The sequence below is a fragment of the Anas platyrhynchos genome, chromosome 1, assembly GCF_047663525.1.
Source record: "Anas platyrhynchos isolate ZD024472 breed Pekin duck chromosome 1, IASCAAS_PekinDuck_T2T, whole genome shotgun sequence".
Lineage (NCBI taxonomy): Eukaryota > Metazoa > Chordata > Aves > Anseriformes > Anatidae > Anas > Anas platyrhynchos.
In genome coordinates this window covers 152,530,452-152,538,352 of record NC_092587.1, presented here as the reverse complement: position 1 = coordinate 152,538,352, position 7,901 = coordinate 152,530,452, and positions in this window count along the sequence as shown.

Below are 7,901 nucleotides of genomic sequence, written 5' to 3'. Positions count from 1 at the left end.
CATGTTGGGGAACACGCTAACGCGTGGGCGCAGGGCGGAGGGGGAAGCAGGGAAGTGGGAACCAGAGCCCAGAACTTTATATAAACAAAGCAACCAAAGTAAACTTCATTTACCTGCAGCTACCCCGCACGAAGGCTAAAATCCCATGGCTCATTAGCAGTGTCTCTGGCAACGGACATTTAGCAGGGCAGATGTAGACCTAATAAGTTAATGGTACACGCTACATCGTAAAATCACTCCTGCCAAAAAGCGTTTTTTCATTTTTTTGAAAACACAGCTTGACGTTAACAGCTCATCGTTAAGAGTGTTTTATTTCCGCCCCGTTTGCTCTTTGATAACATTGTCCTCTCTGCAGAGCCAGCCCCCTTGGCTTGTGTCTCATCGATGAGCGGCGGGTGAGCGAGGTCCCGGGGCAGAGCCTGGGAGCACAGAAATGCATGCAGTGCCCCCAGCACAGCCGCTGAGCTCCTGCCAGACCTTGGGCAACCCCTGCCGAGGACAGCAGAGCCCGCTGTGCCAGCCGGGGCACTCCCAGCAGGAATGTGGGGCGTGCAAACAGGACTGCGAGCAGAGGTATTAAGGGCAGCCGGTGAGGGAAGTAGGGCAGAGCAGAGGTCCCGGCTCAAAGCCTTGATGTATTCCTTTCTACTAGTGAGAAACACGATCTTTGAAACGCCTCAGTGTATTTAAAGAAAAAAAAAAAGACAAACAAAGGTGTAAATACCTGGCACTCAGCTCCAACTCAAGCCTTTCACTGTGTAGTGTGTCACCAAGGACAATGCAGGTTTGAAGAATACAAAGCATACTGAAGCCTCCAAACCACCTCTTCAATACTTTTTGTTGTTTTGTTTTGTTTGTTTGTCTTGTACTTCCACAACGATATTTTCTTCTGAAACTTCATATTCATGTTGTGAGACCTGACAACTTTGAGAGAACATTTCAGGTTTCCATTGCATCACATCTTCTAAAGTTTCATCTTCAGCATGTTTTTAAGCAAACTGTCCTTTGCTTTTTTTCTTAAGGACAGCTCACTGGAGTCTCAGCAGTGCGATAGCTGCAAGGGCTGGCTGAATTGTCTTGTAAACTTATGTAACCAGTCCTACAAAATGAACAATGGTGTTGACAGGAGAATGCAAGGATAAGTGTCATCTCTTGACCAATCTGTGTTTTGACACAAGCACATACGAAAGACTTGACTTAAACTGACCCAGTATTTAGGAACTGGTGTGATTTGTCTCAGAGTTTTGGGGATAATTGTTTATCCGATTGCTAAAGATTTTTTTTTCTCCTTCAAATAAATCTTATAAAATTGGATGATCACATTTCCAAGGGAAAATATCCTAACATTATACATGATTTTTGGGGTGGGAGAGACAGTGCTGCCATGCAAAAACATATGCGACTAAAGATGACATCCACATCCACAGTGGAAGTCACATTATTTTGAATTGGGGCAATAGAACAGGAGTATATAGTTTTCTGGAGATGCATTATCTCCATTATATTAGCAGTATCTGACAGAATTTAATATGTAAATGAATTTCAATGAATTCACTTATCTCACCCCATTCTTATGAAGTCGCTCTGAAGTAATCCTTCATATTTCATTTGAGAAATCTTGGTCAGTTTTGCTATTTCTCAAAGGCCCAAGAATCCAGGGCTTCACTGGACTATTTTCCTCTATGTGCAGCCCACTTTTTTTGGAGGGGCTGGGGGGAGGAGAGGTTGGTGGAAGGACGGTGTGAGGGAAGGAAGGGCTGGAAGAGAGTTTCATGGTGGGAGTCCCATGGTGAGACCGTGCTGGGTCTAAGGAGAGGGGCAGGAACACCCATACCTTGCTCCCAGTCCCCCAGATAGGCAGGCAATGAGGCACTTACAAAGACAGAAGGTCTTCTGTCCTACCTGCAACCTCAGCAACATTCATTTGAGATCTTCCAAGTGCTTCATCAGCTGTGAGCACCCACCTCAAAGCCTCTCCGTTGCCTTTGTTGAGGAGCATCTCCTAGCCTCCAAAAGCCTTCCACCTGTCCCTCTCCTACTTCTGCACCCTCAGGCCCTCCCCTGGACCCCGACTCGGTCATGACTGTGAAACTGCCCTTGGCTTGGGGCAGAAGAAGTACTGAGACAGCACTGGACAGTATGGCTTGGCTGGTGAAGCACCTACATCATCTCTGTGGTATCTCCGAGGGCTTCCTCACCTCTTTTCTCCTCTTTGGTCTTTTCCAGGAGCACCTCAAACCTTCTCTAGCTGACCTCCTTATCTTCTTAATTACTTGTCCAAATGAGAAAACAATACGTTGCTACTGACCTCTGCGGTTATATTCTTATTTTCTTCGTTCTTTGCACTCTCTTGAACAACTGATTTCCAGGAAGCAGCACAGTACAATTTAATTACTTTGTTCTCCCAGCTTTTAAAATAGGGATGTCCCTTTATTTCTTATGGTTGGAAAGCCCAGGATTTGCAATTATGTGGATTTGTTTACACTTCCTGCTAATAGCTCAACCCATTTTCATTCCCCTTAAGGGAAGGCATTATTCTGAAGAAAAAATTATCAGCAAAAGCTTTTGGCTTCTTGCAAAGGCTTCTGAGTAAAATACTTTCAATACGAAGATAAGGTTAAAGTATAACAATGCATAAACAACATAAAATTACATAATATATTTACAAGCAATATTTCATAAACTGAAACTGCAGCATGTAAATAACCTAGTCCTGCGTATCAGCACCATACGTTGCTGGGTTACTCACTGCCTCCCACAAGATAATGATTTTTTCCAAGAAACAGGAGGCATTCTTCTGAGAGGAACTAGAGAGAGAGAGAAGCAGGAAACCAGAAGGAACATATACACACAGACAAATTACAAATCAAGTCCTGCCACTCTGAATTCACTTATTGTCTAGTGGCAGAAGAGGTTAGACCAGAAAGTAGCAAAAACAGGTCACTGTGCCCCATTAAATCAAGTGTAAACAAATATAACTGTGGAAGCTGTACATAATGTTTATTGTTGGTACAGATGCCCCATTTTGAGAATTCTGATTATCCAGTGCTAAAAAAAATCATTTGAAGATGTAACTGAAGCTTTGGGAGACTTTGGAAGTTATTCAAACATCTGCAGCCAGCTATATGAAAAAGGGAATTGTTCAAAGATAATACGCTGTCCCCCAAAAGGTTGTAACTCACCTCGTACACGGGTTGATCAAAACTTGGTTTTCACTGCTCTTTTCATTGTTGACTTCACAGAGTTTGTCATTGCCTCTCTACCGCAAATTTTTTACAAATAAGAGTTGCAGAATGAGCTGGTGTAATTCTTGTGATCTCACACACAGGCTACATAAAAGTATTTTAACAGGTTTCAAATTGCTAAAGCCATACAATAGATACACTCTACATACAAGAGATATTTTCTGTAATGGAAACAATCTACCTCATGATGCAAAACCAATGCAAAACAACATTGCCCACCCCAAAATTTTTCAACAATTTTTGTTGAAAAGCAAAGAAAAAGCTGGGAAAAGGCATACAAGCAGAATAAATTGTTCTGGTTTTTATTTGTTTGGAAACTGCCGTGGAACAGATTAGCCTGCCCCGTAGTGCTTTCTTACATAAACAAGCAATTATATCTGGTCGTGAGCAAAGCTCTTTAAAACACTCCGAGCTAGTTATTGACCAAAGCTCTAAAAATAAGTAGCCTTAAAACGGAAAGGCTCTGAGACACCCGAGCACATCAATTACAGGCTCTTCCAGCAAACAAACGTAGCATAAGCTACACAGATCACTTGGAGTGGTTGAGGATCGTTTTGTGTGTGAAGTAAATTCAGACTAAGCCCTCCAAAACTGCAGTCGCCTCAGATGAAGCAAGTACTCACACAGAGCCCGCTTTTCTCTGACAATACTAGAATTAAGCTTACTTATTTTCAAGTAAAATTTATGAGTTTAACTTGTATGCTGTTATTGGAAAGCAGCCCTTTGTCAATACCAATTTCTAGTACGTCCTTACCTTAATTTTTACAAATGTAATTCTGATCAGAAATGCTTTCTTTTCCAAGTCCCGCCACTGTTACAGTAGCACCTGGCTTCTTTTGCTTAAGGAAAGAAGAGAGGCTGTCCCACCAAACAGAAACGTGTAGCTGCATCCTCACCTTGAGAGACAGGAATATCAGTGTCATAATGCTGGGTATATAGAGCAGGCCTGTACTTAGTGCCCTCCTTTCTGACAAAATCAGGTTGCCTGTTTATTCTTGTTTTCCTGTGTTACAACCTCTCCAATACTTATTGGCATATCCTAACGAGAGGCATCCATGGATACGTTCATCCTTCAGTAGAAAGAGCCCAATCTTACTCTCTTTTTGAGAATGCTTTCTGAAAGTGGATCAGAAAGCCTGGCCAAAGGACAAGGTATCATCATCTTCCACTTTATTTAGTTCCTGGAGACAATTTGCTGGTCCTGTTTGTTTTGCATGCTCCTTCATGCAAGCTAAATCTAAAGTAGCTTCCTTTTCTCTCTGTTATCAGATAACACGAACTCCTCATAAAGCCTCTTGGCTATAGCTCTTCTGTGTTTTTTTAGCGTTCAGACTGAACTTTCCTTTATGGTTCACTTGGTAACTGCTGACGCTGAGTACATAACCGAGACTTGAAATACACAAAGCGGTAACCCTGGAGCCCTGCAAAGCCTTCCAGGGAAGGTGTCTTGCACTCAGCTCATGCCACAGGTTTTTCATAGGGCAAACATTGCTTAATACAGAAAAAAAAATAATCTAGTATATTCAGAAAATTTGTACAGAGACACACACTGCTCCGCCAGAGCTCCTGAATGACAGCCACCTTGTTACACAGTGTCACTAACAGAGGGCAAATCTCTGGAGGACGTTCTAGCAAACCTTAGCTGCAACATGATGACCCTGGTAAGGAAGGACTGAACAGAGATTTAGGACAGCATTGTAGCACATATGCACAGGTATGTTTGAAATGTTTGTGTCTGGCTCGCCTTAAACGTGATGAGCTGAACCATGTCATGGTAACAGAGGTCAAGATGTCCTGTCCAGCACTGACCATGACTATTTTCTGAGCCTGAGTGCTTCTGACATGCACCGTCCAAGAGGAGCTGAATATAGCAAAGACTTTGGCTAAATGGCTTATCTGCAGGGAAGACAACCATGTTTTGACCAGAAAAAGGCCACGAGACCTGAAGAAAATGGAGAACTGCAAAAGAGGAGTGCTCAGAGACTGGACCTTGCAGGTGGACTGGTGAGGAGAATGGCCTCAAAGCTTTATCTAAGGGAAGCCAAGGTGGAGATGGGCAGAACCGAGTATCAAGAAATATCTCAACACAGTGGCTGAAAACTAATCAGCACATGAGTAAGGTTGAAAGGTTGAAAGGTCAGCCCGGGCAGAAGGGATATGCTGCACCTGACTTAGCTTTTTGCCTTCTCATGAGCGAACAGGTATTTTTAACTTCTGCTGTTACGCAACGCAGAAGTCGCACATTATGAAACTATTGCCACATGCTGCTAACAGGCACGGCTGCATTTTGTATCGGGATGAAATTGGAGTCTGTTCATGTCTTAGTTTATGCATAGCATTTAAATAGCTAAGCATATATTGTATATAGTCAGGATGATGTGTATTAATGCCTAAATTGAAAGGAATCAAAATTAACTAAAATACACACACACACACAAAAAGTAGATTAAGGAAAGGGGGTTGAAACAGAGGTTGGTCTGAAATGCTTTATATCTGATATTTAACTTTGAGCAGTAACTCCAATGTAATTTTATCATATGTAAGTGTCTTGCACTTCTGTAAAAGAAAAAAAAAAAAGCCCCACAGAAAGACTTATGAGCTCCAGGAGGACAATGGCTAAATAAATGACTCTTACATTTAAAGAGCACAACAACAAAGTATATGGGGAATATTTTCATATGCTTAGTGATTTAAATGAAGTCATTTTTGCGAGAGCCCTCGTCAAATATCTGCAACTTGAGCTGCCAGCCAAGGAACAGGAAAGTTAGTGGAAGAAGGTTGAGCTTGTAGCTATTCCCAGTGCACCATAAAATGACTAAATGAAACTATAGGTTTAAAATGGCAAATTAGAACAGAAGACGCTTGTATATGAAACTGGATTTGGGAATTTCAGGTTCTAAGAATTTCAACCCAGTGCCTTGTTTCTTTTCACAAGATTAGTCAAAATCCAAATTTCATGCTGCGTGCACCAAGTGGTTTACTGTCTTGTAGAAAATGATATATACCATCCGAAATTGAGCTGAAAGTAACTTTCCCGCTGTGACCTGAAAGGTGAAGACAGACAAAAGGAATGAGCATCACAGCCGTATCTTCCTTTACAAGCATTTAGAGCAATCTTTTCAAGCACAAGAAATGTTAACGTATAATTGCTTGTCAACTGCTTCACTAGTGCTTGTAGTGCAAGCCTCTGCCGTGACTAATAACTGGCTGAACATCTGGCGGCTGAACACAAGCCTGCTGGTAATAACAACGCTCTGTCCTGAATAAAGACCCAGTCAACACCACGGCCACTTCCTAAAATTGTTGTTAAAACTGTTAGAGACTGCATGCATCTGTTTTTCCGGAATGTTGTTATAATAGCTATGAAATTGAGTTAGTTAACAGCAACCACCACCAGCTAAAGAACCACCAGTGATTCCACCCTACTTTTCAAAGTTTAACTTCAGCTAAATTTAGACCTAAAGATACCATAAAGTTCTGAGTGAATGCCTGAGCTAGGTAGCTGACTAAGGAAGCAATAAAGTAAATAACATCTCCTTGCTGTAAATAATATCTGACAGAAGACATCAAGATCTTTGGAACCAAGCACCATCAGTAGCATTCAATGCAGTGGTTGAAGGAGGATTAAATCTTTATCTGTTTTTCTAATCTGAATTTGCTTGGCTTCAGCATCCACCCTCCTTAGGCAGACTGAAAAAGCCTCACACCATCCACTGTAGATGATGTTTTCAGATTGGTTTCAGAAGTGGTGTGGCAGGTAAGCCCACCCCAATACACTCCGTTTATATCCACTTGGTGCATCAGCCCTCTTCGTCACACAATTACATGAAGAGTTTGCCTATGGCAATCTGTGTGTTTGGAACAACCTTTAAATCCTTTCACAGCAATGGTCTCTGAAAACATTTGCCAGACTGCACTTCGACACCTGGATGCCCATAGGTTATAAAGGCCCACTGATACCAGGCCCTCAGGCGGTGCTGTAGGGAGCTGTAGCAGAACCACAGAGGTTGACATTTCCGTGCATATTTCATTCAAACCAACACAGGAACAGGAGAGGTAGCAAGGGTTGAAGGAACAGCATGTATTGATAACCAAGGACATGATTAAGAGCAATCAGGCTGGTAAACACTGTGGAATGTGCTGCCTGCATCAAGAGCAGAAGGCCTGGGCTCCGATAGCGCTACGGCTTGGTGATTTGTCAGCAGAAGGCCGGAGATAACAGGAGGATGGCAGGGAGGTTACAGCCCACCTCCTCTGCCAGTCAGCTTCCTGCTGCCCCAGCGGGAGGAAAGGCTGTGGCCATAAAGATAGGCAAATGAGGAAACACGGGCACCAGCGAGCAGCCTCCCCTCGGCTTTATGTGGGGTGAGGTAAGCAGGATGAAGGTGGAAGATCACGCTGTAATAGCTGAAGGGGATAAACACCTGACTGGAGAAGGTTTTCATTGCCAAGGAAGGACCCGGATGACTCGGCAGTCGCTCAGCAGTCAGCGCTTTTAATCTTCTGTGGGCTCCTCAGCCAACCTGGCGCAGCTCAGGAGGACACGGGCTTGAGAACAGGACCAGGTGAAATCTGCAAGAGGAACCCTGCGTGACCAAAATTAGTTTTCTTCAAAATAAACACCACCTTCCCTTTCCTTGCGGTCTGGAATTTGCT